Source organism: Nymphaea colorata, chromosome 13, assembly GCF_008831285.2.
Source record: "Nymphaea colorata isolate Beijing-Zhang1983 chromosome 13, ASM883128v2, whole genome shotgun sequence".
NCBI classification, from domain to species: Eukaryota; Viridiplantae; Streptophyta; class Magnoliopsida; order Nymphaeales; family Nymphaeaceae; genus Nymphaea; species Nymphaea colorata.
Genome location: NC_045150.1, coordinates 3,761,459 through 3,785,619, shown reverse-complemented (window position 1 = coordinate 3,785,619; position 24,161 = coordinate 3,761,459). Strand labels below are relative to the sequence as shown.

The window sequence follows — 24,161 nt, the reverse complement described above, 5'->3', positions numbered from 1 at the left end:
AGATCGTTTGATAATTGTTGGACACAATGCTTGAACTATTCCATACTAAGCGATTGTGTGTGTGTGTGCATATATATATATATATATATATATATATATATATATATATATATATATATGTAGAGAGAGAGAGAGAGAGAGAGAGGGAGGTACAAGAACCTTAAGTGCTAGTCTCAAAAGAACAATCTTCATCGAGAGAGAGAGAGAGAGAGAGAGAGAGAGAAGGAGGGAGGTACAATAACCTTAAGTGCTAGTCCCAAAAGAACAATCTTGGTCATTGATCTTCTCAGGATGGATGACAAAGAAAACGTCAAGGAAATGGTATTTTGGTCATTTACCACCAATTAACAGCTTTTTCTTCTTGATTCTCCTCAGTCATCCTTCTTGGAAAAGTCAATATACTACATTGGCATTTCATTGCACCGTATCATGTGGATTCCATCAAAACAATCAGCAAGTTGGTGGTGGTGTATGTGTGTGTGTGTGTGTGTGAGAGAGAGAGAGAGAGAAGGGGGGAAGAGGGTGGGACAAACACCTTGTCCACTTTCGCAACTGTCTGTATCGTTCACCCAAATCACACTTCCTTCAATGCCATAAGAATGTAACGCCCCTAGAAATCAAAGAGAGGACACATCGATCTACAACTCACCACCCTGCCCAACCAGTTATTCTACATCATTCGGCCAGAGAGAGCAGAACATTATGTCAATAAAAAGCTCCAACAAGGAGAATGAGATATTCATTATGTAGTTGAGGCTTCCCAAGTTTAAAGGAATCGAGTTCTTACATCTTGAATTCGGTGCGTTTAACATTTTGAGCAAACATTTGAACTTGAGCTCGACTCGTTTATAAATGAGTCAAGTTCGAATTGAATTTGGAGGAGCAAGTTCCAGTTCAGCTTGAGCAGATTCAACTCATTGTGTAGTCCTATTATGGACCGAACCATACACACACACATTCTCTCCCACTCATGTATCTAAGACACTGCATTGGGCATGGCTTCATTCGTGACAGACTGGTCAGGCACTCAACGAATGGTCATAATGCATACAAAGATAAGATTGTTCATATATTTTTGTAAGGATTGAGCATTGTTTCATGCTTATGTCTATGTATGTCAAGGATCAGATACACATTGGATATCTGTATCTGATTGAACTGCTTTGAATAGGCTGGATATGGGTAAAAAGTAATTTCCAACTAAAAAGGTAGATCAGACTTGGGTTTAAAAAATGACATCCGTTCAAATTTAGATCATATTTAGCTTTGAATAAACATCCGATCAGATTACAAGGATAAACTTGGCTGGTTAAATATGCATAATAAAAACATATTTTGAAAGTGGTTTCTGAACATCCAAGTTTGATTCTACTTCAGATTTAATTGTGAATTGAAAGGTGGATTTGGAAGTAGATTTAGTTATGAGTTTAAAAGTCAAAGTCAGGTATGGTCAGTGGCAGAGCTAGAAAATTTTGACTAAGGGGCACTCTAAATTTAAATTTCAAATTTTAAGAGCACTCATATATAAAAACAGAAAAATAATGAAGTTTCTATATGTAAATAAGGTAAATTTTGTGGGTTAGTGTCGACGATTGCCCACACCAGCTACAACATGGGTCCGCCACTGGGTATGGTATATGTTGTTCTTTATTTACATTCACATTTGAATCTGAATAGGAATACAAGAACATTCAGTCAGTCGAATATGATACATAAAAGGTCCTGATTGCTTAATTAAGAAGCAAATTCATGCTACTTAGCCACACAACTGCAAGCTACGAATGAAAGACAAATTACTACTGTCAACAGAATAGTTATGAACATTTGTGAAATAGTTTAAGCAGTTTATTGGTAAATGCATCGCAACCTTTTGACATTACAATATATTAGCAAGTAGAGATAATAATTGTTTTTTATCTATTTATACAAATGAAAAATGAAGTAGGAGATTTAATTGTAGAAACATAAAGCTGGTAGAGTTAATGGGCATTTTAGTAAAACAGCTGCACTAGGTTGTTTCTTAATTTTTGGTGCTTGAATTCAAGTATGTAGTACATTCAAGCCACAAGTCCTATAGAATGTAGTCAAGAATGATAGTTTCCATTTAAGTACTTGCCTATTATAATACAAATTTAGTAACAAATTTTGTTCAAAAATGCATGCATATTTAGATTGTCACTTCTGCTCCTCATTTTTTAAGCCATCAGACTATGCATGCACTCACTGTGTTCTTGGCTTCTTGATTTTCTTGAACCTTTGCTTTGTCAGTTTTACTTTATTTCTATTCGCCTTTATTCTTGTTTGACGTGATGGGGATTTGTTAGCAGTGTCTCTCTTAAATAAAAAAATTAAGCACAAGCACCTAAATGAAACAATGATGGCATTCTCACTCTCTCTCACACACACACACACAAGAACACACTCCATAAAAAGTTCAATTAGCAATTTAAAATTATTATTTTGTTTACATTATTTATTAATATATCTGTGAAGCAGCATTGCGTATAGGCCAATTAGGCAGAAACTGGCCTCATGTTAACCAATATCAAGTGCCCCTTATTCTTGGTTGTGGGCAGCGCTCTTAGGCACCAATATTTTGATATTTCAAAGAGACAGATGAATCTGCCCCAAGGGGCCTGGCGTAGCTGGTGAACCAATGACTAGTAGAATACCAGTTCTTCGTTTGATTTTTGTGGGCCTCAACCCCCAGAATGCACAATTCAACGGTGTGAAAACTTTCTAACTAGAGAAGAGGGAAAGGAGAAGTCATGGAAAAGATGAAAAGTGCATCCTTTTCCTGATACTATGGCACAGGTCATTGCCTATCATCCAGCGAAGCAGCAGCAAGAAAAGCAGCATCGATTTCTGTGATGTAAGGAAAAAGAGAGAAAGCCTTGGCTTCTTGTTGCTTGCCCAGAGATAAGCCTTGGAACAGCAGGATAAGAAGGCGGCCTTGTTTGAAGAATAGGAACCAAACTCCGCAAGTCACTTGATAAATGCACAACGCAAACTTGTGTCCTAAAATATTTGATATAACACACACTCACATTCTTTCATTATTTCGATCATTTCACATGTCAGTAAATCCTACAAGGTCAACCCTATATATATAAAAATAAAAGAAAAATGGAAAGAAAACTACCAATTAGGGGAAATTTGCAGTATTTTTATCAATGAAAACATCGTGTTTTTTCCATTTTCATAGAAATTGATTTTCAACACATTTTAAACTTCTATGTTTCATTTAATATCGTAGTAACACTACTGGACTTTGATCAAAATTTTGTAAGAAAATAAAAATCAAATTTCCATACAATTTTCAATTATTATATTATTTATTTTTTGAATTACTTCTCCAGCAAAATAAAGTTATCTTTAATATTTTTTTTTTCTAATGAAAACCCTAAAACTATATACTGAACAAGTGTGGAAAAAGAAAAATTAACAGGCAACCTTGATATACTCGACAGAACCAGATTTCTTTTCTTACTTGGATATCACTAAATTCAAGTGAAGCTTTTATAGATGCAACCATTGGAAGCGAGAGGCAAAGCCAAAAAATTCTGGCTAAGAGGCACTGGGTATAAAATTTTAAATTTTTAACACACACCAATATGTAAATGAGCTAATATGCTCAGAAATATTAATATAAAAACAAGAAATTTTGTTACATCCATGTGGGCAATTGCCTACACATAGACTACACCTGCCTTTGCCCCTAATTGGAAGTGGACGACTTGTCGATCATTCTAGATACTCGGTGAAATTATGGAATTTTAGAATTAAAATTCTCATTTTTGATGAAATGAGAAATGTGTTATCAATCAAAGAATTTTGATTATAGAATTACAAGACTAGTCATGAACCAAATTTATGGAATTATGATTCTACCCTAGGAGGTGGAATTTTAATTCCAAAATTTTAGAATTTTTTCATCTCTCTTTAGGGCACATGTCATGATGGTTTTAGTTCATCAATTCTAAAATTTTAATTCATTATCAAACATATCATTTTCAATTCTGGAACCAACATCTGGACTACCAAAGAGAAAGGAAGCCCCACATATGTACACCACGACAACCAAGGTCATGTAGTCATTCAATCCAATAACAAAAGGTGGAAATTATGGATTGGCAAAGTGATTCAGGGCATGGCATGGTTCCAGCTACAAACAGGTTTTTGGAAATTAAATTGCAGCTTTGTAGACTATCTTTGTTTAGGAACGATCCAGCCACAGAAGGTGATCTAGAGCATGTTTCCAAGCCAACTGCACTACTAGTAAATGTTGTATCGGTTTGATCATACATCAGTAAGAACACGTTCGAACCCATGACCACCTACAGAGTATAAATTGTTCAAATTTTTGTTATAAGATCGTAGATAAAATAGGAGAACAATCTCTCAGTGACAGTCATAAATGTAAAGGGAGCCCCACATTCTTGTGCAAAGTTTGAAATCCCCATTGTGAGGAAGACGATAATCTTCTGAAAAGGAAAAGGGTAGAAAAGCAACCTGCTGCTCCTGAACCTGATTTTCCGCTCCATCGTGTCCATCTTCTCCCATTATCTCCCTCCATGTCCCCTCCCTCATGCAGACCGGCTTGTCTCTCCCTTCGCATTGAACTCCGTCGATTTCTTTGTCTGACTGCATAAAGCTAACAGAAGTTCCGAACTGCTTTTCTACTAACATATTAAATTTTTAAAGCAGTTATGTACCTCTAACTTAGCCTTAAAGGAAATAACAACCCAAAAAAAAAAAAAAGAGAATAATTATCAACAATAAGAAAAAAAGTATATTTATAACCAACCGTGAACACAACATGTGCAGGGCCCCTAACATCCATTTGAAGAAGTTCAACATGAACACCACTGACATGAAAACCTGTCACAAGAAATGGCTGCTTATGAGCCTTTCCTACTAAAGAAGACTCACTTGCGTCTTTGGACAAAGGAGTATTTATTGCAATAAGATTTGTAGATCCTAAGAATGACATGATCTTCTTGTTAACATGATGCAACCAGACATAGCTCTGGTGTGGGCCATTGCCCACGCCAACCAATACCAGCACTTGTAAATTTTTATTAGAAAGGGGTTGGATCTGGTCCAGTCAGATGTGGTGTGTCCACGGCAAACTCACGTTAATGCCCCAAAAGCACCAAACCCAATATAGTGAGTGCCCTTTTGATAAAATTTTCTGGTTTCACCATTGAACTCTATTGAGGGTCACTAGTAACACTCCTTTTGAGTAAGCAGGATGATTAATCACACCATGCAAGCGAGAATAGTGACCCAGGTTGTTTTAGAGTTGTGTTGGTACCAGACTTTAACTTGCATGTGCGCAGCATAACACTTAATGTTTGCACTATGCCATCGGGGTTACTGGCGCCGCTCTTTACCAGACCATGTTAAAAAAGGTCTTTATGTCAAAACATGTATCCGTTCAAATCCGACAAGCTGGACCAGGGCCAATCAGATTCATATGCAATAGTGAAAATTTGGGGAAATCGAATTGGCTTTCACACGAGTATGTTTGCATTATATTTGGATCTAAATTCCGCTATCATCCCTTGTGCTACCACTATCACTTGTAGTAGTAGTCTTGATTATGCTTCAAATTTGCATTATCAATTACTGTACGCTCTATTGGATGTCACATTTAGAAAAAGTCGTTCTCTAGACACTAGGTTTTGTTAAAAGTTGGTTTTCTAATTAGTTTTTTTAATCTGTTTTACATTCTTAGGTTTCAAAACACCATATTAACAAAACTGGGTTCTTCAGATGCTCACATTTGAGTGTCATCTAAATACGCCTAAAAGTGCAAAGTAATTAAAATGATGTTTTTCTTTTTGGTTGAGTAAGAAGAATATTTCATCTTACTTCATAAAAAAGAGTCGAAGCTTTTACTCAACCTCTCGTTCCCTTAGGATACAAGTTCTGCTTCCAGTGCTTGAGGTGTCGCCACCACTATGCATTAGCTTGCACATCAGTGGTTTTCTGTTTGCAGCACAGAAAATTGATCTCCTAAGGATTAATCAAGGGAACCATCTGTCTATTGACCCTTGCCCCGACCGTTGCACCAATCTCTTCAGGGACAAATGGTGTTTTGCCTCCAAAGCTGTGTTTTAAGTGTCATCCAAGTATTGAACTTTTGACTTTTCTTTCACTTAAAAAGGCATGAAGCTACCCCACATAATTAGGTGTCCATAAAACCTTGGTCGATAAATCTGATTCCATGACTACAGAAACAGATATGTTGTCACATTAAGTTGCAATTTATTATTTGGTCGTCCAAAACAATATTTAATCCATTGGCATCCACGAGTGCCCGTTACAATGGCTATTTGAAAGGCAAGAGATCATCTAATTTGCCTAATAACGACAACAGTAGAGTTTGGGCACACCTTTTAATGAAAGCCATTCATGTATAGCTAGACAATCCATGGTGGAACTTTCAAAATATTGGTAAACAATGGACTTCTAAATGGTCTCAAGTTGTTTTATGAATAAATAAATTTCATTATTTAAGCTTGTCACCACGCCTATTAATGTGAACAAAAAAAAATCGACTTCGCCACTGCTCTTTTATTTTTTTTGTTCAAATGGATGTTCTTAGGAAGTGGTAATAATCAATTTGAGATATTAAAGAAAAAGAGAAAAAAGAAAAACTTCCTCATAGTTCTTTTGTTTCACAGTTTTTTTAACTTATCGTTGTCAATTTTTTTTTCATTTTCTATATTTTATTTTTCTCTTGCGTAAGCTCCCGGCCAAGCAGAATGAGAAGAACGGCTCCTGCCTTTTTAATAATTTAGGAACTATACAGCGGTGAAATTTATTCAACGTTATAGGTGTCAAAACTAAATTTCCCTTAAAAATCCAACTTTCAGTGACGTTTTGCCTTCTGCATCACTAAAAAACATTTTTTTTTTCTGAAGTTACATTTTTGTCGATGAAACCATCAGTGACATCCGGGGTACTGGCATATATCAATAAAGGTTTTACTGACATTTGGTGTAATTTTATGGACGTCGTTCTCGCATGGGTAAAGACTCAATTGATCACCATAGAAAGTAAGAACGATGAGACAAACGGCAGAAACATGAGATAAGGCTTTTCATATGTTAAATGAAATGAAAATTATTATTTAAAAATATTTTATATGTATAAAAAAGCTATTATACAATATCCACTTTTTTGTTTTTTATTTTCTTTAAACTTTACTCGGGAAAAAGTTCTCACCCAGATTGTAAAACTTTTAATGCTCTTCCCTCACTCCGACCAATGTGATCTTGACATGCGCCTGCTTGTGCAATGGGCAGCGCCTCAAACATTGGACTGTCACCCTACTGTGCCAGACCCCTTGAGCCCCTCTTTTTTAGTGTCATTCATTTTGAGAAGGTCTGCCTTAGGCAACCTTAGCCCATCCATTTTATTATGACCGGTTGGAAGGAATTATATATATATATATATATATATATTCGCCTGCATATTTTTATGGTTGATATAAGTAACTTGTAAAGTGAGATATCAAGTTCAAGTCTACTAAATGCTCAGAGATGGTTAAATGTTAAAGTTTACTATTAAAATGCAGTCTTTGTTTGCACATTAATAATGATTTATGAAAAAAAACTGGTTATAGTGATTTAGTAATAATTTATATTTTTTTAACGGTAAATTTTTAATTTTTAACCATTCGACAACATCCTAAATCAAGTAAATTTGTATCCTCTGGTTTTAATTTTAAATTAAGAAGTGAATGAGCGTGTCCTAAAAGCACCTTATTGAGGCCGGTCTCCATGGAAGAGATGGTGTCGTTTTTTCCTCCGCAGGATGGTTTCCCTGCGTCATTTTACCAGCACGATTGTGAACAAAGCGGGGAAAGCCTAATTGAAGTAGGAAACTCCTTCCTTCGGTCAGGTAACATGGTGAAGATGGTGTTTATTGTGGCTCCCATCTCTCCCTACCTGTTTATTGTGGCTTTGGAAGTGCTTACTTGACACCTTCAACTTAAAATCTCAAAACGAAGCGTCAGAACTCCCTCCCTTGTGGGATTCGGCATGTGCCCTCCACTGTTGTACGCCGATGATATTTTCATTTTTTTGAAACTAGAGGTGAATTCGTTGGGGGAAATTCAACCATTGCTGGAGCTTCTGGAGATGATTGCTGGTCTTGTAGTGAGCAAGGATAAATAGTTCATTTTTTGTTCAACCCTAGCAATGGGGGAAGACCAGTGGATCATAATTTGGCTGGGTGGAGTGTCTCCACTCTGATGCTTCCTCTATGCGACCAGCTTTTGTCTATAGAACTGACTATGTGAACGAAGGGGATCACAGCAAAGGTATTGAGTCACTTGACAAATAGAATATTTTGTGTGTTGTATGAATTTGTCTCTAAGTATAGAGAAAATTCATGTCCATCTAATGATTCTAGTGTTTAATGAATCTAGCCCAGACTTTGTCGTAGATTCATGGAATACAAATATAATGATCCGATTTTCAAATGACCCTTATAGAAACTGGCTTATGTTGAAAGAAAAATCAGCCCAAGTGTTCCTATAGAGGTCTGATTTGCTGTTAATCTGACTAAACCTTGCTTGGATGCGAGTGTGATAAATTGGATCTAGTTTAGGTTTAATATTCAGGTTTGAATGGAAAATCCAATTTTAATTTGGTTTACCAATTTTCTCCCACACACACAATATGCTTGTTGTATGTATAATTTTCAAGGAATCCAGGCATCGACCAACATTATGCAAGGTTCCCAGATCGAGATCCAGCATGCATTTAATTGGGTCACTTCAGAAGATGATTCAAATTGGATTCCAATTGTATTTGTTTTGGAAAGAGGGAGTCTACCACATGTCAGAGATACCTCTACAAATAGAGTTAACGTCGTATCGGTGGATGCATTGTACACAAAATTATGAGATACCTCTCATAATTTTGGAGGATATGGACTCATTGTGATTCTACCGTTAATATGGCACGGTGGCCTGTGATGAGTTCGAGAAGGACCACCCCAAAGCTATATACATCACTTTTCTCGGTCAGTTTGTTGGTGTTGTAATAATTGAAAACAAAAATGAAGATGATGAATGGGAACACTCCTATGAGAATGAGAGAGAGATAGAGAGAGGGATTCCAATTTCAGTTCCATTTCTGCCATGTTATGCTGCACTGTTGGCTTAATTTACAGCAAGAAATGCAACTCTGATGAGGACAAATTCAACTGCAACAATTTTCGAGCACCAATAACACCAAATTCTTTATAGAAAGTTAAATTCCTTTTTCTAAACCATCAGAGGCACAACTCTGGAACAATAACTTGCAGAATGTGTGGAAACAACCATGCTGTTAAGTAGTAGCAGATGCAACCATGTTGTTAACTAGAGAATGCGATCAGAAAGAGATTTTCTTGTGCCAAAAACCAAAAAAGTTCGCATACTTAGGAGGGTCCAGATATATCGAGGGGTTCCAGCGACTGTAGTTGTCATATGGGTAATGTCGTCGGTTGCACATGTTGGGATTTATCCCCATAACGCATATACAAAACCAAACGTATATACCCTAAAACAGGATCATGCTCATGCTAAATCATTGAAATAAACGAAACCTTAAACTGAAGCGGAAGCGTACCTGAATCCATCTGATCTGGTGCACGGGAAGATCGCAGCAGTGTCTTCCAGGGTACGTGCGGCGCGCTTGAGATCTCTCTCAGATGGGGAAGAGGAAAACCTTAGAAACCAATGTTTCAGGCAACCATTACACGACCCCAGGGACCACTACCATTTTATAATAAGGACAATTACGGATTCTGCCCATCAAAGACTCCGTAATTGCGTACTGGTATTTATACATTTCAAAATTATCCCATACCATCTAAAATGACGTAATATTCCAAAATGCAATCACTTAAGCGGATATTTACGTTAAGATAGCCATAATGTCTGAAATTCCTCATAGACATAAGTCGGCCCACCAAATGATCTTACAATCTCCCACTTGGGCCAAATATGTCTTTGTACATTTAGACATTACATAAAACCTTAGGAGATCATAATTGCTATCTTATTAAACGTCATTTCACCAATCTCGTCCATGATCATATCAACACAGAACCAAAGCGGCTTTCGCTATAATAAAATTAGCTAAACCTTCAATGATCACAAATGTTAACATAATCAATGACATAGATCTGATATGGATGTATAGCATGAGAATTACATGTAATGTAATTACAACATGTCTATTCTCAACTGGTCCAACTTTAAAACCTTATGGAGATCAAAACATAAACACAGAATGGAACCAAAGAACTTTAAACTTTATTATGCAGAAAACTGAATATATGTCCATACATTAGAGTAAACAAAATACAAACTCCCACTAAACCAGCACATCATCCAAGGATAACACCCCATACGAACACATGTTCGTGAAAGACCTTATGTGTTAAACCCTTGGTAAGCGGATCCGCAATCATAGAGTTTGTCCCAATATGCTCTAAAGACACCTGACCATTCTATATCTCCTCTTTAACAGCCCAAAAACTTAATGTCGATGTACTTCGACTTTGACAAACTGTGGCTGTTTTAAGAGTACATGACTGCTGAATTATTATCACACAACAACTTTAGTGGTCTTTCTATACCATACATAATGCGCAGCCTCGTGACAAAATTCTGCAATCACAAAACCTGATTGAATGCCATTATCTTGGCACCCAGCAAAGTCAGAATCTGAATACCCAATGATCTCCCACTGGTCTGACTTCCTGTATGTGAGTATAAGAGTATAAAATCTTATGTTCCTTTTAAGTACCTCAAAACTCTTTTGGCTACTTTTCAATGACCCACACCAAGATCACTTAAGTATCTGCCAAACATTCCAATGATAAATGCAATCTGGATGAGTACAAAACTAAGTATACATAAGGCTTCCCACAACAAACGAATAGGGAATCCTTTCCATTTCCTTAGATTCAATTTCACTTTTAGGGTACTGTTTGAGTCAAAACTTGTCTCCTTTAGCAACTGGAGTATCTCCTTGTTTACAATCATTTTATGCCATATCGCTGAAGTACCTTATCAATGTAGGCCTTTTGTGATAATCCGAGAATACCCCGAGAACGATCTCGAAATATTTAGATCCCCAAAACAAAAGATGCACAACCAAGATCCTTCATGTCAAACTTTGTTGACAAAAATTCTTAGTTTCATGCAATATGCCCACATCATTACTTGCCAGCAATATATCATCGACATATAAAACCAGAAAGATAAATTTGCCCTACTGAAGTTTTGGCATACACATTCATCAACCATATTAGTCTCGAAACCAAATGAAACTATAACTTGATGAAACTTGTAATACCACTGATAGGAATCTTGCTTTAGCCCATAGATGAATTTCTTGAGTTTGCAGACCATTTTCTTCGCATCACCTAAAGCAAAGTTTTCTGGTTGCACCATATATATCGTTTAATCAATGTCTCCATTTAGAAACGCTGTCTTAACATCCATCTGATGCAGCTCTAAGTTAAAATGAGTCACAAGTGCCATTATGGTCCTGAAAGAGTCTTTCGACAAAACTGAAGAGAAAGTCTCTGTATAATCAATGCTTTTTTTTTTTTTTGAGTAAAGCCCTTTGCAACAAGACGTGTCTTATACCTTTCGATGTTTCCTAATCAATCCCTCTTGGTTTTAAATATCCATTTACAACCAATGGGTTTCACGCCTTCAGGCAAGGGAACAACTTCTCATACATCATTATCCATCATGGACTTTATTTCCTCATTCATGGCATCCATCCACTCAAGAGATTTAAAACTCTTTATTGCTAGCTAGAGGTTGACAGGATCATCCTCCATTAAGCCCATATCAATATCATGTTCTTGGAGATAGACAAAATCATTTGAAATTGTATTTCTCCTCTCTCTAGTGGATCTCCTCAGTAGCACCTCTACTTGATTTTCTTGAGGTTGTTGAGTTTGTTCTTCAGTATGGAGATCGACATCATTGCCTTCTTCTGAATATGTTGATAGAACAATGGCAGGAATGAATACCTGACTATTGCTTACAACATCTGTATGAGTGGACTCAGGTCCCTCTTCAAAGGCAATGCTCCTAACCTGATCACCTCCCCAAACTCAATATCCTCAAAGAAATCGGCATTTTCCTTTCAAAGAAAGACTTCTTGAATGGATTATAAAACTTATAACCCCTTAATATTTGTTTATTTTCCCTTTATACATTCAATGCAAACCTTAAAGTCTGCAAAATCAAGGGACTTAAGAATTCCTTTTGACATAAGCCTTTATATTCTCTTTTCAGAGATATGTCCTAAGCGCCAATGCCATAACATAGCAGAATTCTCTTTGGCTAATTTCTTTTAGTACCACTAAACGTAACATGCAAGGTTTCATTATATGAAGCAACCGTATCAAGCAAATAAAGGTTATTGCTACTAGACAAAGAACCAGTGACAATCAAATTTGAGTATAGAAACAACTTAAGTTTACTTCCTCCAAATGAATAATAATAACTGAATTTGTTCAATGAGAAAATAAGAAACCAAATTCCGTCTAAGAGACGGTACCACATAAGTTTCTGTCAAATTCAAATAGCAACCAGTCTTTAACAATAACCGAAAATCTGCTATGGCTTCAACATTCGCCTTCTTGCCATCGCCCACATAGATGAATCTTTCAGCATCAATTGGCGTTCGACAATTTAGGAAGTCTTGCATAAAGACACTTATGTGAGTAGTAGTACCTGAATCTACCCACCAAGTGTTTCTGGGTACTGAAGTTAAATTAACCTCAGAACAAACCAAAGTGAGAAGTGTACCATTCCTTTCACGCCATACGTGATATTTAGTACAATCCTCCTTCATATGACCTTCACCTTGGAAAAGAAGCAGCCTGATAGGCATTCCTTATGCTTCTTTTGTTTTTTAACGGTTGATTGGTCAACTGCAACTTCCTTAACAGTCTTTCTTTTCTTACTTATAAAAATTGAATCATTCATCTCAGTAATAGTACTCAAATTTGTAAATATCATGGAAGCAGAACTCACTACAAAGAACAAACCAAAGCATGCTCACAATCAATACATGTACAAAGATGAAATAACAAATATAAATGAATTTAAATACAATGGCCTAAATCCCATCACAAGGTACCGGTGCAACATTAATATCCAATCTTTGGATTGAAATACTAACTGCAAGTGGTATGCTTGGTCAACAACGAATATAGATAATTAACCCTGTCAAACAACGAGCCTATCTTTGGATTGACTCGCTATTTACATGGAAACCTGAAAAATTATCACATATTCATTGCCTTGTATACTTAAACCTGACCGAACAACAATCCTCCTTTGGGCTGATCATTGTCCGCACGGATCAAGTATACTATCATCTAATGTTTAAAACAAGCAAATTCGTACAACAGAGGTCACTTTGGCGACATAAAATACAAACTTACTCATTTGAAACAACAGACATGGCCAAAGATCAAATTTATAATCCAAATATTCATCTAAAGTACACCCATAATTTTAATAACATGCAAAACATGATACATGAATCAAAATTTACATACAAAATTTGCCATTCATTGAATCTAAAACCAAAAGATTCAATGATGTGACACATACAAAATTGCCTTACTTGAATCCAAAACCTGATGCATAAACCAAATTACCATACATGTATGCCCTACATTAAATCCAAAACCAAAATGATTCAATGAAATGGGCCCAAAAGAGTGCAAAATATATAAACCAGTACCATAATCGTGCTTAAGAGGGTCAAGAACTACTGAATCGGCCTTAAAATAGCCCGTATCGTTCTTAAACCACAACAAAAGCACCCACAAAGGCCCTAAATATGGTTGAACCGGTCTAAAAATTAGATGAACCGATCAAAATTAGACCGTATCGGTTCCAAAACCCAATGAACCGGTTAAAAAATGACAAAAATAGGTTCAAAAACTGAACGAACCGGTCCTGAAAGCCCTGAATCGGTTCTAAAACTGAATGAACCGGCCCCAAAATGGTCTGAATCGGGTTTAAAAGGTCTGAACCGGTTCTAAAACTGAATGAATCACTCCACCAAATATCCGAATCGGTCCCCGAAGGTGCGAACCAGTTCGAAAACCAATTGAACCGGTCCAGAAAAGGTCTGAATCAGTTCCAACATGTCCGAACCGGTTCAGAATCGATTTGAATCGGTCTGAAACTGAATGAACCGGTTCGATTCTTTACAGAACCGGTTTGACAATAATGAACCGATTCTTTAAAATTAAACCGCATGGATACGGGTCGGGTCCGACAGGACCCAACCCGGTCCAAAAACTGAACACAACGCGCGGACCGGCGGGCGACGGCAAAATGGTTTTTTTTTTTTTTTTTAAACTAATGGATCCGGATCGGGTCTGTCAAGACCCGACTCGGTCTGACCCGCCCGCTCGAACGCGTGAGCGGTCGCAGGCGTCGTCTCCACCGCTCGCTTGCCGAACGGCAGGCGTGCGGTGGTGATCCTCCGGCAGGCCACCCAACTGCGTGGGTGGCCGCCGGCGGGTGCCGCCTCGACGGCCGGCCGTCGCCACTGCGATGGCCGGCCATCGCCCGCTCAAAACCGGCCGATTCCGGCCGGTTTTGGCCCTTGCCTGATTTTATCCCCTTTTCTGATTTCCGCCCCTGTCGACTGGAATGGGCGGCTGAAACGGCAGCGGGCAGGCCGCGGGTGGGCACCGGTGGGTCGCACGGCTCCGTCCGGCGACTGCGAACCCGCTGGTGGCCTCCCTTCCCAGTCGTCGCCCATCAACGGAAGGCCAACGCCTTCCATCGTCTCCCCTTTTCCTATGTGTTGTTGAGACGGCGACGAATAATCCACCGGCAGGCCACCCAACAGCGTGGGTGGCCGCCGGCGGGTGGCGCAAGGACGCTAGGTTCGGTCGTCGCCTAATGGCCGGCCGACGCCCTTCCTTGCACCTCCATCGCCCTTCCCTATTCCCCCTTCCTGTGGCTGCAATGGAAGCCCGACGGCTTCCGTTGCTTGCCCAATTTTTTTTTTTTTTTTTTGGAAAACTTGCAGCGGAAGAACAAAAAGGGGAACATCCGAACGGGAAGAACGACGCACAAAATCATCCAAAAGATCAACGATTCAACAATGAGCATAGGCTCTGATACCAATTGTTGGGATTTCTCCCCATAACGCATATACAAAACCAAACGTATATACCCTAAAACAGGATCATGCTCATGCTAAATCATTGAAATAAACGAAACCTTAAACTGAAGCGGAAGCGTACCTGAATCCATCTGATCTGGTGCACGGGAAGATCGCAGCAGTGTCTTCCAGGGTACGTGCGGCGCGCTTGAGGTCTCTCTCAGATGGGGAAGAGGAAAACCCTAGAAACCAATGTTTCGGGCAACCATGACACGACCCTAGATACCACTACCATTTTATAATAAGGACAATTACGGATTCCGCCCATCAAAGACTCCGTAATTGCGTACTGGTATCTATACATTTCAAAATTACCTCATACCATCTAAAATGACGTAATATCCCAAAATGCAATCACTTAAGCGGATATTTACGTTAAGATAGCCATAATGTCTGAAATTCCTCATAGACATAAGCCGGCCCACCAAATGATCTTATAGCACAAACATTGGAAAGTAAATGTGCTTTCCTTTGCTGGGCTATGTTTAATTAAACATGACATGTGTTAACCAAACTATAGATAGTAGCACTTTTCTGCTTCCAACTACGGTGATTCGAATAACCTGAATGCTCTTGACGACCAGCATCCACCAGGAACGAAAGAGTCTAGACGCTCAAATCGAATAGCAGCAAACAGCAAGCAAACAACAGGGCTGTGCGATGGCCCTGTAACGATTTTAATAAAAAAAATAAAATATTGATATTTAATATTAAATACCATATTTCTATATATGTAAATATATAGAAAGTAGAGCATGAGCAAGAAATGATGGAAAGATGTCCGCTGGCTGCCATGGCCGCCAGAGGCCATTAGGTGGGGAGAGAGAGAGAGATGTGTTAGTACTTTTCTTGTTAGCATGAATATGTTAATTTATTGTGTTAATTTAGATTTCGATGCAGACTCTCCACTATGTTAATTTAAACCATAAATATTTTTTGTGGAATTTGCTACCCATGTTTAATCAACTTATGTCCTACAGCTTCAAATCTCGCAACGTCAGTCGTTTCCATTCGATCCAATGGTACAAAATATGGTGAAAAATTGACTACTTGTGTTTTTTTCTTTTGTAAATGTTTTACCAGCTGCCTACAAATTTGATGTACGTACTTATGGTAGCTGCTTAGCCATCGGTCTACATCACATTCATGGGATCAGATTGATTTATTATGCGGAGTGATTTACAAGTCATTTCATCAAGTTAGGACAATATTTTTAAACCAGTGTATGTATGTATGTATTTCTTCAAAATCAAATTAACTTGTACAAAGGCTAATAAGTGTGTCGTTTCTCCCTTTCATAAGTAAGAAGAAAAAAATCAAAATTTGGAAAATGTACAAGGCTAATTTTGGTAGTAAATTGGGAAATTTTGTTGTTGAGTATTGTAACTCTGAATTATTTTTGGAGTTTATTTAGCTAACCAAAAAAACATGGTTGTCATATATTAGTAAATTTGTGCCTCATGTGTTCACCCTTCATGAAATTATGTTTTAAACCTAAAGATTGTTTAACATTAGAAATACCATGTGAGTATAACATAAATATTCTGTTTCAAAAATTGGGGCATATTCATGACATCACTTATTAAAATCAGTCTGAATCGGCCGATTTAAATGTAATCAGATCCTTTTCAATTCGTTGGAAGATCTTATTAGAAAGCCTCAAAGAATCGACAGTTTTTTTATGGTCAACCATAAATCGGCCAATTCTAAGAGAATCTGTCGTTATTTATTTATTTATTTTTTTCAATCAGCTGTTTCTAACATGGTTTGGCGTTATGGCATATTAAAGGAGGCCAGTGACCTTATACTATAACCATTTATGACATTATTAAGGAGTCAGATATAATAAATACAGGAGATGACAACTTGTTTCACTGTTTAATTAAAGCAGGTGACCCTTTTTGCTGTAGGCATTTTTTCAATCAACCCCTCCTTTCCTGCCCATGCTTAAACCTTTAGTGACATGGGAACATTCGCTTCAAAAAATCTACAGATGGACGTGCTCTCCTTTTGTTCACACATTTTCCTTCTTATTTTCTCAGAGGCATGTTCCTCTAGCTCTCTCTCCTTCATCCTCTCTCTCTCTCTCTCTCTCTCTCTCTCTCTCTCTCTCTCTCTCTCTCTCTTTCTCCATGTATTTCATATGCTCATTTATTCCGTTTCTTATTTCTCATTGTTATAAATTTTATTTAGCACTTTTATTATTTTTGGCTTCTTTTTTTTCTTCATTTTTTTTGGAATAATCATGAGACCCATAGCGGTGAAATGGCCATAGGTCGCTTGCTTGTATCTAATGTCCATATTTGAAAGTCCGTTAGTAACATATCATAATGTTGTTTGTATTTAATTTTAGACTTTTCATCAATTGTTTTAAAAGCTAAAATCAAATCCCGAAAAGTGGATACAGTGAAGAGTGCATAGGATTTAAGTTCAGCCTAAAGTTATAACCAAGGTATGATAGAACATCATATCTCTGAGCAGATTTGATATTTCAGGTAGTTTTAAATCCGAACAAGTATTTTAACATTTGGTCAATTATATGGGTCTGTTTGCGCCTACATTGAAAAGATACTATTAGCATCCCCTTGTTTTATTGTAGAATCTTTAAGGTGGTATTTAACCTAATTAGGTGTCTGGCCGGCCCAGGGTTTACAGTTTTTGTGTGTATATATATATATATACATATATAGATATATATATATATATATATAAAATTTAAAAAATCTATTTTGACAGGTTTCTTAATACTTTCTATAAAGTCTATGAAATAAAAAGTTAGATACTTTTGATAATATAGAAAAAAAAATTAGGTGCAATCTTTTTCAATAGTACTTTCTAATATTACAAAATAGAGGAGGTGCAGGCGAAGAAAATGAAATATTTTTGTTTGGTTTAGCATTTGACTTTCTTGGTGCAGTCTGTCTTTGGTTCATTTCTCTTTTTTCTTTTCATTCACACCTCCTACGAAGCAGAATAAACTAAAAAAAGAAATTGCGAGCAACATTTTACAGGAACGTGACCAGTAAGAACTAAATATCAACAATAAGTTTCTCTTCAAATGGAAAACACTGTACTTGTTGGTGAAAAGCTTTTCGAACATGAAATGTTGGGAAAAGAAATGGAGGAAACCCCAAAACGAGGAGGAGGGAAAGAACCATACTGTAGAGAGGCTGTACCAAAAACCGCTAAATGTTAAACTAGAGAGATAAAAAATATTTCTTTTTTTCTGCCTGCTGATCATCCAATTTTTTTTGTCTAAACAAAATGAAGAAAATCATGCTCAACAAGATAATAGTGATCATGATGTCGGTGATCAGGGATAGAGTTAGAAATTTTTTGTCGCATTCGCTGAAGTATAGTTTTAAATTTTTAATAGGGGTTAAAATAAAAATTTAATAAAAATTTTTGACATATATATATATATATATATATATTAAACAAAAACTTTACATATATAAATTTTTAAAGTTTTTAAAATTTGAGGAGAAACCAAAGCCCTACTGGTTCACTCTCATGATCATCATTGTTGTCACCATGGTGATGATGTTTTCCCTCCCTTTGTAGAAACAAAGGAGAGAGAAAAAAGAGGCGAAGAAAATAAAGGATTTTTCTCTCTCGTTTTAGTGTTTCGCTCCCTCCCTCATTCCCATGCGCGCTAGTCTCTGACTGGAATGGAAGGGAAAAGAAGGCAGCACACCGTAATGATGTAGGAGTGGGGAAGGGAGCCTTAGAGAGAGAGAGAGAGAGAGTTCCATTAACGTCATGAGTTGACGAGTTAAAGGGTTTGGATAAGGGTTGTAAATTGACCTTGGAGATGAGGGGCTATTTCTTTGGAACAACTACTCCACACTTATACGTTGAAGTGGATGCCAGCATCAATATGATATGAATTTGACTGTCTCGGGTCATGAATGTTTGAACTGGATCCAAATCCAAAATGATATTAAGACCATTTGGATAGGTGAACTGTAGAAGAAAAAATATTTGCTAAGTTGCATATGCATGGATCCAAGGATTGCCCTCTGGCCACAAAACAAGGATCGGTTGGGAATGAGATGGATCTATGTATTACTTGAATCAAAGCCTGCAATGGCAAAGGAAGAAGAAGAAGAATGGTAGAGTTTGGGGAAAAAGAGCGTTGAAAAAATAAAAAGAACAAGAAGGATTCGTTGTCTAAAGTTGACAATGTGCATCATTTCATTATACAGCAGTCATACATCTAAAGTTGCCCATTATTTTCGGGAGTCGTTCAATTCTCGTTTATTCTCATTAAATGCAAAATATTTTTTTCTCCGTCCCAATTTTATTTGATCTCTGTAGAGACAAGCACCATTATCTTTTGCCATAAAAATCTTCTATTAATATTTTCACCTTGATTTTAGTTTTGGCCTTCGATATGTTTATTCTTGCTTTCAATCCTTCCTTAAACTTGATGATTATTCAGTCTAAATTTGCTTTATAAAGATGTTGTTAGAAAAGAAAGCAATGATCTCAATGCTCATTTGCGGACCATCCTCGGCTTATATTTTCTTCAACTGTACTGGAAAAAAATAAAATGAATATGAATGAGAAGCAATTTTGTGTGATTAGCCCATGTTTACTTACCTACATCCGCACAAGGCCATAAACATCAACCCAAAGGTTGATAGTGTGCAATATTTCATTACATGGTAGTGAATGAGATTCTTTCCGTGCTTTCATTTCTAAACTCTTAAAGAAGATAAGACTTTTCTATTCCACCGGCTTATCTTCTGAGTTGTTCCACCAGATCGATTCGTTTAAGATCTATGGTCTTTATTGGAACCTGATGAACAAAATTGAATCACATTTTAGAGTTTCATTGAGAATGATTTTGATCTAGTTCATGGCCTATTAGAAAGCACTATGGTGGGATACTGATGGAAAGAATGCAGTCAATTTGATAATGATCGAGTGACGTTACTTATTCTGTCCAAATTAAGGAATAAGTTAGATTGATGCAAAATGGATCTTATTTTGTCGTCGTCGGTAATATATTTTTATTTCTATCGTGTAGCCTTTTAAATTAGATGACAACTAGGTGGCTAAAACAATGAATTCTAAATTTAAAGTACATTTTTGTTACACCATGCAAACTTGAGCACATCATTCATAACATTACAGAAGAAGAAAAAAATGTACTAATGCAAGTGTGGAGGAAGTGAATACTAGGGGTAACAACGTCGACTTAATTGGGGGTGTTTGGGCGAGGTTTTTCTTGAGTATAATACAACAAGCTTGAAAAAAACAGAATAAATACAGTAAATTTTTAAAATTTTAAACAAACTAAAAATGGGGGGGAAAATAAAATAAGTGAGAAACTAATAACATAAGCATCAAAAAATAATTAGATTTGTGACAAATAAAAAATAAAACAAAAAATCTGTTTGGCATTAAAAAACTAAAAAAATGAAAAAAGTGAAAAAAACGTGTTAAAACGTGTCCTTTTCGTTTTTAACGTTTTTTTTCCAAAAAACACATTTTTTAACTTTTAAACTGCCATTTAATTTATCACGTTTTTTTCACTATTTTTTTTTTTAAACACTTTTTCTGTGACTATGCCTCAAACCACCTACCGATCACCCGAAAAAATAGTTCTGACAATATATCAACAGCATTTTTCATTTTTGAATATTTTATACGGATTTGTTAATCTTAAATGAAACTTAAAATTTAAAATAAAAATAAAAAAGTAAAAAAAGCGCATTAAAATTCAAATCAATGTGTTGAAAGTTCTACCAGGGGACACTCCTGCATTAAGTAAGTAATTGAGACCTAAGCTGGAAAATGCGGTAAGTAATTCGATACTCTAAAAGTGGCATTTATTTGTCTCTGATTTCATATCCAAGGTGTCCGAGATTATTGAGGACATTAGATTCGTGCATTTGAGGTCAGAGTTCAGACTTCCTCCCCCAAAAAATCGGACGCTAAATCCGATGTTTTGTGTATATATCGAAGATCTTGAATTCTCATTTTTACCGGTGTTTGAATCTTGCGTCTAAAAAGGAGTTTTGGATCTCCCTCGGAAATGACTACCATATTCTAGAAATATTCACCTCTATAATGAGATAAAGTGACTAAGTACACTACCAAAGACTTATAGGCCGTTCCAATTAGTGTGCAGAATATTTGGGACAAACTCTAACATACATAAGAAAACCAAACACGACCAAGGGTCACTAGTAACACTTCTTTTGAGTGAGCAGGATGATTAATCACACCATGGAAGCGAGAACCTATGCCCCCCTCCTTAACTTTGCTCCAGGTTTTAAGAGGCGGAGCCAAAAATTTTTCATCAGGGGCCCAAATTAAAGTTTATACATTTTGGCACCAGCCGAAATATCATTTTTTTTTTAAAAAGTAAATTTTTCTAAAATTTACATAAGTTTCTTATTTTAAAAAAAAAAGATTAAGGTGGGGCTAGGCCCATACCGCTCCCCCTTGACTCCGTGCTTTTAACTTGCATGCAAAAGCCACCCCTTTTCTGATAAGGAAAATAGCTGCCTACGCAGCATAACACAAACTACGCCATGGGAGCTACTAGCAGTCTAGCACCATAGGCCAATAAGATTCATATGAGAGTGTGAAAATTTGCGTCAAATCGAATTGGCTTTCACGTGTCTACATTTGAATTATATTTGGATCTAAATTCCGCTATCATCCCTTGTGCTACCACGATCACTTGTAGTAGTTTTAATTATGCTTCAAATTTGCATTATCAATGACTGTATGCTCTATTGAATGTCACCTTTCGAAAAAGTCGTTCTATAAACACTAGGTTTTGTTAAAATCTGGTTTTCTAATTAGTTTTCTGAATTTGTTTTACATGCTTGGGTTTCAAAACGCCATTTTAACAAAATTGAGTTCTTCACATGCTCACATTCAGTGTCATCTAAATACGCCTAAAAGAGCAATGTAATTAAAATGGTGTTTTGTTTTTTGGTTGACCTAAAAGAGTATTTTATCTTACTACATAAAAAAGAATCGAAACTGTATTCGACCCAACCTTTCGTTCAGGGCCTACTTTTGGTGCTTTGAAGTATCGGCACCACTGTGCATCAGCTTGCACATCAGTGGCTCCCTATTTGCAGCATAGACAATTGACCTCATAGGTATTAATTGAGGGAACCGGCTACCTAATGATCCTTGCCCCAACCGTTGCACCAATCTTCTCAAGAACAAATGGTGTTTTGCCTCTAAAGCTCTGTTTTAAGTGACATCCAAGCACATCTAAGTATAAAACTTTTGATGTTTCTTTAACTTAAAAGGCCCTAAGCCAACCCACATAGGTGTCTCCATAAAACCGTGGTCGAGAAATCTAATTTCCTTACTTGGATGACTACAGAAAAATATATGTTGTCTAATTAAGTTGCAATTTATTATTTGGTTGTCTAAAACAATATTTAATTCATTGACATCCATAACACCAGTGCCCCTTATAATGGTTATTTGAAAGACAAGGATCATCTAATTAACCTAATAACAACAACAATATAGTTTTGGACACAGCTTTTAATGAATGTCGTTCAAGTATATAGCTAGATAATCCATGGTTGTACTCTCAAAATATTGGTAAACAATACGGACTTCTAAATGATCTCAAGTTGTTTTAAGAATAAATAAATTTGATTATTTAAGCTTGCCACTACGCCCATTAATATGAAAAAAAAAAATCGACTTCGCCACTGTGCTTTTATTTTGTTGTTCAAATGGATGTGCTTGTTCTTTTGTTTTCCTTTTTTCCTTTCTTCTTTTTCTCGTTTCCCATTTTTTTTTATTGTTCTCAATTCTTTTTCATTTTCTATATTTTAGTTTTCTCTTGCGTACAGCGGTGCTTTTTATTCACCGCTATAGGTTTTGAAAATTAAATTTGCATTAGCGTACAATGGCGTTACCGAAGGGGGCGGGTGTAAAAATCTAACTTTCAGTGACGTTTTACCTTCTGAATCACTAATTTTTTTTTTTTCATGAAGTCGCGTTTTTGTCGATGACACAATCAACGACATCTGGTGTACTGCAGTACTGGCACATCAATAAAGGTTTTACTGACATTTGGTGCGGGTAAACACTTGATCGAAGTAAGAACGATCAGATAAAAAAGTAGAAACATGAGATGATGCATTTCATATGTTAAATGAAATGAAAATTATTATTATTAAAAAATATGATTGTATAAATATAAAAAATCTATTATATAATATCCACTTTTTTGACCTTTTGTTTTTATTTTCTTTAAACTTTAATATTTCTCTTTGTTTCTCTCCCTCACTCTCGATTAGAAGTACCAGTTCTTTAGTGGTTTTTATGGTCTTGTTGGAAGAGGTGTCCTTTCTTTTTCATTCTTTTCTTTTGCTCCTTCGGAGAATCTACTTTGCAAGTTCTCGGAACCCGATTAGTTTTAATAAGAAATATTTAATTTTCATGACTACTGCTTCTGCATGTTCATATTAAGCAAACCAACTTCTTCGCTTTAACCAGAAGGGCTGATTTTGGACACAACTCATATTTTAACTGATTTTATTGCCTACTTTTTCTTTTTCTTGATATCTTGGTGCCGAAATCATCCATCTCTGCTCTGCCTTTCCCCAAGTAGAAAAACTTTTTCTCTATCGTCTGAGGCTTTGACTTCTCCTCGTTTTTTTCTCAAAATTTATCCTTGTAGTGTGGCGCCCATGCTGCAGCATAGCTAGTCCTTGAGATGTGATGTGTCTCTTGTTTGATTCTAATGGCTATTATTCTGCTTCTGAGAAATGTGGTCTCAAAATTTAACTCTCATTGGCTGCCTGTTAATTGGATCCAGTATATGTTGGGATTTCCTCATCTGGATAGTCCTGCGTCGATACGGGTCCATATCCGTTTCGGACCCTTTAAGTATAAATACTCTTGTCTTGTGATGGAGTGAGATACATC

The 24,161-nt window shown here is 36.6% G+C and overlaps 1 protein-coding gene across 1 annotated transcript in view; it reads left to right on the top strand.

Moving 5' to 3' along the window:
- Window positions 1-24,161, top strand: part of LOC116266976 (uncharacterized) — a 69,562-nt gene that overhangs the window by 17,996 nt on the left and 27,405 nt on the right. The window lies entirely within an intron of this gene.